This window comes from Micrasema longulum, unplaced genomic scaffold, assembly GCF_059751315.1.
Source record: "Micrasema longulum isolate JH-2025_06_02 unplaced genomic scaffold, ASM5975131v1 h1tg000430l, whole genome shotgun sequence".
NCBI classification, from domain to species: domain Eukaryota; kingdom Metazoa; phylum Arthropoda; class Insecta; order Trichoptera; family Brachycentridae; genus Micrasema; species Micrasema longulum.
The window spans coordinates 538,431-551,232 of record NW_028277630.1 but is presented as its reverse complement, the minus strand read 5'-3'; the positions used below and the strand labels follow the sequence as shown (position 1 = coordinate 551,232).

Genomic DNA, 12,802 nt, shown 5'->3' with positions numbered 1-12,802 from the left:
TTACTACTTGTTTTGCTTGCCAAAGCCGCCGTGATATGATGTGATGACACTTGCTCCCTCCGCTGGTCATTCCCTTTGCTTTGGGGACGACTTTTTAGCTTGGATTTGTATAAAGAGTCATCTCTATAAATTTTATCTCAATGGGTCAAAATGAAATAATAGTATTTATCTTTAAATCGTTAACTTTGTGGTCAAACATTTTAACCAATGTTAGTAAAATAACCACTTACCAACTTTTTCTGTCTACCGGTTTCGAGACGTACCAGTCTCTCCGTCAAGACACTCACTACACCAACATGCAAATACTGAAATACACTTTCACCTTTACCATCACCGTAGTATACATAGTATTTACAAAAAAATATATAATTTACATGCAAAGTGGGAATGCAATCACCACCCTTTCCAAACATGCACTAAAAATTAGGTAAATATTATGTATTATTTTGGAGAATAGAAGGGGTGGGAGATTGGGATGGGGAGGGGGCTAGGAGGTTGAAAGTTACATTAAAAGTCGATAAATGGTTATATACTAGTATTTACTTATATTTATTCACATACTATTATTTTGAATATGTCCAAATGTTTGAAGACAGGCTGGATTTTCTCCTTAGGGAGTTATTAACATCTACATTTATTTCCACAGAGCGTGGCTGTTGGCCTGTCATTGGTGATTGATTTTGCAAACATAACATATTGTATACTTTATAAAAAAAATGATTATTGGTACTGATCTCAACTGAACTGTTTTAATAAAAAAAGTGATATTAATAAGAAAATGAACTAAAATGTGAACAAAAAAAATTGAAATATTTATTTTAACAAAAAAAATGTCCATGTATAGTTCTCCGTGTAAACCAGTACTAGAACCCAGGATGATCTATTTTAACTTGATGGCCAAATTTAGACAAAAATCCTAAAAAGGAAATTGATTAAAGCTAAATGTCCTCCCCGTAGTATAGTGGTTGGCACGTTACTTAAGGTCTCAGGTCCCCTGATCGATTCCTGACAGAGTCAAGGTGAAATATTTATTCTTACAGTTCAACCTTTTACTGCCCTTGGACGCCAGACTTACATAATCAAAATACACCGTATTTGATGCACCAAAGCCTGCCCTATGCACGAAAGAAATGATCGTGAAGATAAACCTTTAACATATTTTGTAAATATATTTGTAAAATAAATAAATAATAAATTACAGCAGCAGATTGACTAAAAATATAAAAGTTAACACAAAGAAAACGAAATCGAAAAATTTATTGTATTTTTAATATCTGACAAAGGAATCCATTCTTAAGTCTAGTGGGGATTTTTTATGAACAATATTAAAAATACATTAACTTATTTTTTTCTGAATAATTGACGCGGTAAAATCTCAGAACGCAATCGTTATAAAAGTTTTTAGTCAGTAAAGTAATTGTACCTTTTGATTTTAAAATCGTTTAACAAAGTAATCGTTGATTGATTACCAATTCAAAAATGGTTTCTTATATTTTCAGACGTCACTGTTTCGATAGTATTTATGTTAATAGGTAAGTTATTACTGCCTACATATTCACCGGTGACAATTAAAATGTTTTACATAATGTCAAAAATTATCTTCATTTATTTGCATAATAATTTTAATCATGCATATGTCTATATATTTTATTTATTTATTAATATATAATATGAAAAAAAAAAAATACAAAATTAATTTAAGAGTCTTGATCACTAGGGAAACCTGTTATAAGGAGGACTGTACGGTGTTTAAATTATTATTATATTTTTATACATATTTCACACGCTGCTCAATTTATTGATTAAATTCATTTTTTCTTGATTTTCTTCAGTCAGATTTCGATTTCTCTTTTGAAATATTGTTTGTTTGAAACCATTTAGCATAATTTTATGTGGTAGCATATTAAACAATTTGGCAGAAAAATAATCCTAGGACCTTTGACCAAATATTGTGCTAAAGGAAGGAATATTGATAATGATATTATTTTTGCCCTTATTATTCATGTTCATGAACAAGGGATGACGATGTCCATCTCCAAATCTGTCTAGCAAAATATTTTTAGCGTATATTAAGCATATATCAGCCACATCAAAGGCTTTTAAAATTATGTCTGTTATTACCGTCCAAAACTATGTTATTTCTATTCATAATCTTGAAATACTCATAAGTTTATTATTTTTGAAAACATGACAGCTTGCCCACCAGGGGACTTGAGTATCCTTAAATTCCAAAAATAATTGAAGGCTTTTAAAAAGTTTTGTAATCGTTTCAGCGAATTGATCATGTCAAATCAATTTAATCCCAGGTGAAGAATTTGCCTCCTTCCTTTCTTCGATCCATTGGAGTACACATGATGAACTTTTGGATTACCTTCTTTCAGCACAAAGCTGGCAAGGCTACCAGATTACGAAAACTCCCTTGGGCAGCATTTCTGGTTCGCAATTTTCCTTGCATGCGGGCACCGCCATGGAGGCTTAAGTCCTCAGATGCGGAGTGCGGTATGTGGTGGGCAAGCTGTTCATCGCCTTACATGTTTACCTACTTAATAATTAACGAGACGGGTTGGGGTTTGTGGTAGCGTCGCGAACACCAGTTCAAAAGGTCCGAGGTACCCGCTCTACCACATTTTGTTTTTATTTTCTAACACGGTTATTTACGTCTAAAAGAAAATGGTCGAAAATCAAATTTTTGGATTAGTAAATTATTAAACATAAAAATGTAAATTGTGTTTAAAAAATAATATCTACCTAATATTCATAAAATAAAACATATGTCGACTTCAATTATGAAGCTACTGTTCAACTTTTTTTTATTGTTCACCTATAATAAATCTATCAAATTTAACAAAACATAGGAGTAAGTGTTTATTTATTTTGAACATTTGTTATCAAGAAAGTCAACAAAATGTACGATTCTAAGATAAATTATGACGAAAAATCAAACTAACTTTTAAGGAGATTTTTTTTGAAAATCCATAATACATGGAAACGATACGCTAAAATTATAAAGAGTTCCATTTGGATTGATATGTATTTCAACACAAATAAAGATTTTTAAAGAGTGAATAAGTATCGACCGTTCTTAATCAAATATTTTGTGTAGGTAATTTTTCGGACCAATTCTCAATAATAATTTTATAACAATATTTTGAGTTTGTCAAAATGTTTGTAGACAAATTGGAATGACATTCCATACTCTTAAATGTTTTCCATCCCTGTTGTAATTTGTTAGTAAAAAAATATATGCACATATCGATTAACAAGAACTGGCGCGTTTACAAAACTCACACAAACCATTTAAAATCTACAGGATGCTGATTTAAAAAAGGTTATTTTAAATTTTAACCAAATGCGCTTTTTTTCTTTGAATTTAAGGGTTGTGAATGTGAAAAAAAAATCAGTTGGTTAGAAAAATTTAATAAATATATTTATTTATTTTTACACGAGTACATTTTTTATTTAATATTTTGTGTTCACCATATTAAAATAAAAATTAATACAATGTAATGAAAATGCACACCGCAAGGTATATTGTTTAAAGTGTATATAAATTGGGATTTATTGTTTATCAATAAGTGTGTATATATATTTTTTCCCATATAACTTGTATCGTGCATTTTATTAACTGGGGTGTCCCGTGCCGAGGGAAACATTTTTCAATAAGTAAAACATGCCTTAAATTAGTTATTTAACAAAGTAAACATAATAATAAAATAAAAACTTAATTAAGCTTATAAACCTAATTATCATTAACATAATAAGTAATATAAACTAAAATAATCATAAAAAATATAACCAATTTATATAGATCTGTAGATCAAGTTTCATAAACAGTACACAAATTTTTACCTATTTGGGTTTATCCACTCATCGATCCGTGCGCAACCCACCTCCACTATCCATTTCTTAATAGCAGTATCATTATAATAACTTTTAATTAGAATATCATTAGCGCTTTATAAGAGTAAAACATGAAATATCAACATTAATTTATGTACCTTATGGGAAAAGCACGGCAGTCCAATTTCTAAACCGATAAAAATATATTAAATGGATTTAGAATAAATAATTGTATTTTCATAATTAATATGGATGTTTTCGAGAAATGTTTTCAGGCATAAATTTAAAAAAGAACTTTCAAAAAAATACGTCGCTAGAAAAACGCAACATGTTTGGCCTTGACAGTTGTGACGTTAAGATTCGTGACAATGTTCTAAACAAATTTGAATGGACAGGAACAAATAAACGTGAATCTTTAATGAGACACAACATTTCTGTTCAATTCACGTTTTTACGTGAATATTATATATGAATATACACAAACGCGTGTATAAGCGGTTCATCATATCATTTTGTATGTTATTAGAAGGCAGGTATTTCAAATATTATGTTTTTATCAATAAACGTCAGTTCACTTTTAGTAGCACTGTTGTAATTTATTGATTATGGGGGTAGTGTTCCAGATGGCAAAATTTGGGTACTTTCGCGTCAAAAGCTGATGCATTTTAAACGATTTTAATGGATTCATATAAAATACTACACACCTATATTTTTTCATTTTAAAATTTCATTTATAAACCCTTACGGGTTACATACATTTAACAAAATATTTTTACTTTTAAAATTAACATTCTTCTGTTATTGATAATATTTTTAACATCTTTTGCAAAGGTTGTCTCAGTCTTTTGCTTAGTTTTGTCTGGTATTTATTGTATAGTTTCAGTCCATGGTTTATTAGTCTCGACTGTCCTTGTCTCGTTGTAGAAGGTTGTATAAGATATTTTTCTGATATTCTCGTATTGTGTCCATGTTTACTAGAATTCTTGCCAAGTTTTAGTTCTTTGTCTACAATTACATTAGTGGCTAATTTATGTTTTTTTTTTAAGGATTCTAGTTTAAAGAGTTCAGTAATATTTAATAGCTTAGCTTGTTTAAAAAATTATTTAGTTGCTGTTAGATATGGTAGGTCATATATTAACTTTGATATTTTATTTTGCTGTCTTTGTAGTCTGTTTATGTTATTTTGATTTCCTGTTCCACATAGTAGTTGCATATAACAAATTTTAGTTTTTATATAGGCTTTGTACATTATTTTTTTTTCCTATTAAGTAAACACTGTTAAAATAAAATAGGATGAAATTGATTACTAAATTATACTTTGATAAATAATTTTGTGTAGCTTTGAAACCGGTCGGTAGAAAAAATAAAATACAAGTGGTTAAAAACAAAGCTGCTTTCTATTTATTTTATTTAAATAAAAATCACCTCAAGATCCAAGAAGTGGTTGAGACTGACGCTTCCATCACTGTTGCTATCTCCGGAATCTGTCTCTATCCACAGCGGTGATGAATATTTGATGTAGTGTGCATACGACATCATCAAAAACTCAACAAAAATCACTTCAGGATAATATAATCAGTATTATCACGTCATCATTACTGTATGTACCAAAACACTAGATGTTTTTTCACAAGGTTTCACTTTTCTGTCACCAGACCAACTTCATACAAAATACGATTGCGTCACCAATACCTTTGTTAGTACATAATATTACTGTTGTTAAATTGCTTTTCTTTAATTTAATTTAATGTATTTTTTCTTTTTAAAAAAGTGTTAGGGTTATATAAGAAATATTATAAAGTCTAGTCATGTTACGTCTTGTCTGTAGCTCAATCACAAATAACTATCGACGTGCTAATAAGCAACGTGATAACAATTTCCAACCATGGTTGTTTATCGTATTCGCGATCACAATGCAACATCCGTAAACATTTAATATTAAATGACAAAATATTTACGTTTCGCGACGCATAATCCCGCTACACAATCACATATTTAAATTTAACCGGTGTAAATATGGAAAATATTTCAAAACTGCCATTTTATTTATTTATTTATTATTTGTCGTACTTTTTATTCCATTTAGCCGGCGGTTAGCAAGCCAAACGTCAAGAAAAGTAGTTGCCATAGTAATTGTAATTTAATTTTCACTTTTTAATATAAAATATTCTTTACTATTTTGTAAATGCAATATAATGTATTATTTTTACTAGTAAACGCCGATTTTTCGCCAGTGAACTGTATTTATTTACAAGGAAACAAAAAACAAACCGACACGAGCGTTGAATTAGAGATTACACACGCGTTGACTCATGACTGAGAGATCTTAAGCATGTTCATTATTGTTCACTGTGATCGCTCAAATGCTTCGCATGTTTTTAAGCACGTCGATAGTTATTTGTGATTGGGCTACTGGTTAATGTACTCATCACGTGCTTCAAGTTGATTTTTAATTTATCCCTTGGTAATTTTTTAGGTGGTAAAAAGACACTGCAGTGTTTGTATGGTATTTTTTACTGTTCTATATTTATTTTTGATTTTAAATGCTGTAGTGTTGTTGTCTGGCATTATATTTGTGTATGACAACATTTTTGGTTAACTTTATGTCATCGTCTTGTATGTTTCCAAGTGCAATTTTGTGTGCAATTTTTATCGTGTCAATTTTATGTCTTCACTTTTTGGCTCCGCTTAAATCACTTAACTATTTATATAAATAATTTAATTGAGTATTTTTTTTCGGTAATATATTTATGCTTTTTAGCATATATTCGATTTGTCTGAAAAGGAAAACTTACGAAACATGTATACTGCCAGTGACTACATATGCATTAGAGACACAAAGAAATGTAAAAAAACTCAAATGCACACAGCGATCCATGGAAAGATCCATGCTTGGTATAAGCATAAGAGACAAAATAAGAAATGAAGAAATTAGGAACAGAACCAGAATAACGGATATTATGGATCGCGTAGCAGAACTGGAGTGGCAATGGGCAGGACATGTTGCCAGACAAGACCCCATAAGATGGACCCCAAAATTTTAAAATGGAGACCTTGAGAGAATAAGCGAGGCGTCGGAAGGCCTTAAAAAAGATGGTCCGACGACATAGCTGCTGCAGGAGGTAAAGATTGGCTGCAAGTAGCAACCGACCGAGAAAAATGGAAGAATGTGGAAGAGGCCTATATCCAGCAGTGAAGGATAGAAGGCTGAAGAAGTAGAAGAAGAAGCGTAAATAAAAAAAAACTTTAAAAAATATTTAGGACACAAACACATCGATAATAACAAAATTAGAATATAATTTCGACTGTTAATTTTGGAACGTGAAGAAATCAAAACCTTCATTGATGAGGGTGAGATTTTTATTTATTTTTCAGCTGTGTATTTTTAGCTCCTGTTGTTGCATATCTATGTCTTGGCATATGAAAAATACAGTTTTGTGTGTGAAATAGAATCAGAATCCTGGGCAAGTGTTTTCGACTCGATGGCTAGTCTTTAAAAATAAAATAGAATGAAGAAAAGTCCACCTCGTAGAGTAGTTGTTAGCGTGTTTGCCCAAAGTAATTAAGCTCCTGGGTTCGGTCAACATGAAATGTTTGTTTGTAAGGTGATTTTACGTAGTAAAATTCACTGTTTCTATATTGGCACCCGAAGCGTATGAGTGATCGCCTTACTTTCCTGTAAAACATGATCGAGATACACTCCATGAATGTTTCATGGAGTGTATCTCGTAAGATGATCAGTTTTACGGTTAAATGTCAATCCAGTGACCATTAAATATTCTAGTGTAAAAACATCTTTTTAAATAAATCGTTTATCTCTAGCATGTCGGGAATCGAACCCGAGACCTCTTGTATGGTAGGCAAACGCCACCACTAGGCCGACGAGTACCCACAACATCTTAATACAATCAAATAAACGAACAAACCATGACGCAGATAATATATTACTGTCTGTGCATACAGACCTCGCTTCCTCTACATTAATACATTTTCTCATGCACGCACGCCGATTATTCCGACTTTTGACAAGTCCATCTTCAAGTATTTGTTGAATTTGGACGTGCCATGTCTTACTCGGTCTTCTTCGTTTTCTGCATCCATCAACATTTGCATCGTAAATACTTTTACCCGTTCTTTCACTATCCATTCGCTCCACGTGTTCAAACCAACGCAGCACACCTTTCTATATTTTGTCGATGATACTCTTTTCAGCCTTTCACAATGCACAAATCTCGGCATTTGTTCACCTATCGTACATAGTTTTACCACATACTCGCCTGGGAGATCGCATTTCGGCAGCTTTCTGCCTACTTTCATCCTTGTTTTTCCAATTCCATACATAGGGGTCGGAACCAGGACTTCATTGAGAAACATTTATTTACCAAGGTTGATTTTAGTGCACCATTCACCCTGTTCCCGGCGCTCACCCTCCTTTCAATATCTTTCTCAGTCTTCCCATCCCTAATAAACATATGATACACTAATTCATCTTTCTGTTTCAGTATAACTTCTCACATTTTGTCCAACTTTCATTTTTTTCAAAAACCATTACATTTGGTTTATCAACATTTATCAGTAAATTACTCCTCTTGCATACATCATAGACTTTTAATAACAAGCATTGCAGGTCTTCTTTGTTGCTAGCAAGAAGCACGGTATCATTATTTAATGATGATGACCTTAAAACTTAACTTTAAAAAAGCACACACAAATAAAACAAATGAATTGCTTTTATTTTGATACAAACATATTTTTTAATCTCCACCTAAACCCATGCCATTCTGCAAAAAAAAACTGGTATAATTTCATTGAATCGTTCATTAGCAGCGTTTATACCACTGTTTTTTTTATCTATTTGAAAACAGGCTGCGCTTTTTTCAGCATTTACTTTTTTACGCGTATATCTTGAACAAATGAATGTATTCAAATAATATTCACATCACTGTTTACCTTACTTAATTTGTAACACAACAATGATATTTATTCTAATGCTTATTTTTTTGTTTTGGTGATAGCTGTTTCATATTAGCATCGTCGTATTTCAACTTAAGTGACGTCGACAGCAACTTATTTTATTAATAAATTATGGATACTCAAAACACAAAAGCAAGAGTACGCATACAAAGTAAGCTTCTTAAATCTTATCTCAATCCTGATGACAAGCGTTTAAATTTTTCAGACGACCATTGTTCTTCATTATCATAAAAGTTTTGAGATTTGCATTTAACATTCGTTTTTAGAACTTCTGAACAAGAAAAAAAAAGGAGCTTAGTGTTTTGATCAAGTCTCAATTAGACTCAATCGATGAAAACTCCTCAGTAAACAATCGATTGGAACTTTAATATCTGTTTGATCTGGTGCATATTATATTAATTAGTTTATCACACGTTCCGAACCAGGTTTCCACTTCAGCATTAGAGCACTCGAAAATGAGAAATTCATCTTAATTGATTGTCCCTACATTGATCACGAGCACTATGCACACAAGTATATTGAGTGTAGTGTCCTTATGATGTCGTTTTATATCTGCATTACAATATCTAAGTCTGTTACTCTTTGCCTGTATATTTCTTGGTACGTTAATGCAACTACGTATTGTTTCTATTTATTGTCACAGCAAAAATAGAACATTCTATCCATTCTTTCTAAATGTACTAACCCTGGAAAGATGCCCATAATATCCTTGCTCGGATAAACTTTAATGTACCTCGCCGTAACTTGCGTACTAATCCTGTCATTGCTGTGGGAAATTATAAAACCAACATCGGATTATTTTCCCCTCTGCCAAGGATCCTCAGAACAGTGAACCAAATCTCACTAAACGGTGCTGTCGATGTGTTCCTACAGCAAGGGCAGGCATTTAAGAAGTAAGCGGTGCTGTCTCTCCTGACTCGCGATGTCACACTTGCCATTTCCGCCTAGATTATGCTATATACATACATACCTTTTGTTAATTATACACTTTGTTAATTTAAGTAGATTTTACGAATGTTTAGATTAAGTATTACCCATTAATGCTAATCTATTAGGGCTTACTTAAGCCTGTTGATTGGCTTAAAAAAACCCTGTTTATGAACTACTGATGGAGTACTTGCAAAGGTTTGCTTTTGACCCAATGAAACTAAGCAAATACCAAATTAGGGTTATTACTAGAGCCCTAACAGGGCACTGCAGATTAAATAAAAACCTCGCTATAATGAATCTCTCTGAAACGTCTATATGTAGGTTCTGCAGGACAAATGATAGTGAATAGGATGCATTATATCACAAAAGAAGCCGCATGTTCTGCGGACCATTAGTTAAACCTGAGGCTAGAGAGCACTCGTCTCCTACCAAATAGTCGCGTACATAAAAGACTACGGCTTGGAGTCGTCTAGATGTAGAAGAAGATTTAGACTAGATATGCAAGCACTCGCCCTTCATTCAATAGCCCGGCTTTTCAAAGACCTTGACTTGGAGGGCGAGAATTAATTTACGGTTACCCGTCACAATAGATCTACAACAAAGGTCGCAGTGATGTCAGGAGCTTGTTTGGCACTGATCCTATTTGCAAGGAATAAGACAAACTCTGTTGATATTTTTAGTGCTACGAGGAATATTATCACGTTCTGATGCAGATATGTTTAATGCTCAACAGTCAAAATTTCTGAGAGATCTAACTCTCAAAACGGACAAACGTTATATTTTTAGTATTATGAGGAATATCATCACGTTCTGATGCAAAAACAAGTATATTTGTTAATCAACAGTCAAAAATTCTGAGAGATCTAACTGTCAAAACGGACCAAATGTATATTTTTAGTACCGTAAGGAATATCATCACGTTCTGATGCAGATATATTTATTACCTACGGTTAAAATTTCTGAGAGACGTGGGTATCTAAGTGCCAAAGTGGACCAACGTTATTATTATTATTTATTATAATGGATAACTTATATAGCACCATTTTCGTAAAATAATACCTCAAGGGCGCTTTACAAAGTGATTCTATAGATTAATTCATTTAATAAAAGCTTTTATATTTCTAATTAAATTAAAACAATTTATTTGGTTATGACATGCTACGGATTCATACAAATGATTTAAAGAACAAGTGGATTTTAAGTTTTTTCCGAAAAATCACTTCACTCTCACAGCCTCGCACCTCTGCTGGAAGAGCATTCCATGCCATAGGGCCTACGATCGCAAATGCGCGTTCACCGAATTTAGTGCGCTGTTTTCGTAGAGGTATAATACTTTTTTCTCTCGCCGTAGACGTAGCTGATCTAAGCGTAAGACGTCTGTCAGCTAGTTCATCGGGAACGCATAGTTCCCTTGGATATTCCGGAGCAGAGTTATGCAGTGACATATACATAAGCCAACAGAGTTCGTATTCCACTATCTGCCTCTGTGAAAAATGTAGCCCGTGTAATTCCCAAGGTAGTGGAGTGATATGACTGAACTCGGAGATTCCGAAAATAAGTCTCGCTGCAGCATTTAATACAGACATTTATATTTGTAGAAACAATGTCAATTGTCCTTAACAGAGTGTCAGCAGTTTTCGGAATCAGAGGTAATGAAATGAGTAATGACCTTAGCTTGTTTTGATATTTAAGACACTTTGTTCTGCCAAAACTAAAGTACCGGTGTCATGTTTTGTCGCCTTCGCCAATTACCTTTTCAGAGGCGTTTCAAAAACGTTCACCGTATCATTTTCATATTTTTTTTGTTAGAACATCCAAATTTCTTAAAATCTGCATCTTTCGATTTGTTTATTGAAGAAATGTGCATTTTTAAACACAGACAGAATAGTGAATCTAACAAAGTGTGTGTAAGCCAATGGCAGATCGTAAGCCCTGTAAATGCCTGGACTTTCATACACCCTTCTCTAAAAATGTCTCCATCTCTGTTGTGATTGAGAGATGATTATTTATTTTAAAATATACAGGCACGCAAATTTTACTTCTAGAGAACAACATTTGATGATAAGCGTTGATATTGAAAAAATATTTACAATGTTCATATTTGAGTTTTATTTGAACTATTTAAAACGCAGCGAGAACCAATTACTTGTTATTGCTTACTTAGTAAAAATGATACTACCTTGTTCATAATTATAAATCAAATAATCATTGACAAGGTGAACAAATAACGAAGAAAATAAAAACAGTTTACTTTACCCAGAAAACAAAGACTTCCGATGTAAGTGGTTAAAGTAAAATAATAATTATTATTTTAGCTGTTCGTGATAAATGTTTTCGCCTTTAAATATTACAAAGTAAACGACATGTTTTCTGAGTAACCAACGATTTTATTTATTTCCAAGGAACAAGCTGTTTACCACATACTTTTAAATAGTCATCATCATTAAACTGAGCTGGAAAGATCAAATTTTAGAAATATCCAAACAAATACGAAAATCAGCATACATTTATAAAAGCCTAAAAAATATTTTGAATGCTCAACTTATGAAACAAATTTACTTTGCTTTTTGCCAAAGCAAACTATCATATTGCAATTTAGCTTGGGGAGGTTGCTCTCGTTCAATCCTTGAACCAGTAAAAACAGCACAAAAATGGATCATGAAGATCATTCTTAAAAAACCCTTGAGGTATTCAACGGAAGATCTATTCGCTGAGATGATATTGGATGTAAGACAATTGCTTGTGAGGTGTCTACAACTTAAATTTTATGATAAATTAAGTGAGGTCAAAAGAACCCAACAAAATATAAACACTCGTTCAGCAACACAAGTTAACTGTATTGTCCCATTTTTATCAACCGCCTTTGGTAAAAAGAAATACAATGTAATTGCTCCAAAAATATTTAATGATTTATTGCCAAATATAAAAGACTCAAAATGTAAAACAAATTTTAAAATTAAAAAAACTGCACATATAAATAGTGTAGCGAGAGATTTTTTGAAAAATATATGTAAATAAAAAAATGTAGTACTTTATATAATTGGTACACATATTATTT

The 12,802-nt window shown here is 32.2% G+C and overlaps 1 protein-coding gene across 3 annotated transcripts in view; it reads right to left on the bottom strand.

Annotated features, from left to right (window-relative positions):
* The window catches only part of LOC148281624 (alpha-galactosidase MYORG), a 95,549-nt gene that overhangs the window by 61,068 nt on the left and 21,679 nt on the right, over positions 1 to 12,802 (bottom strand). The window lies entirely within an intron of this gene.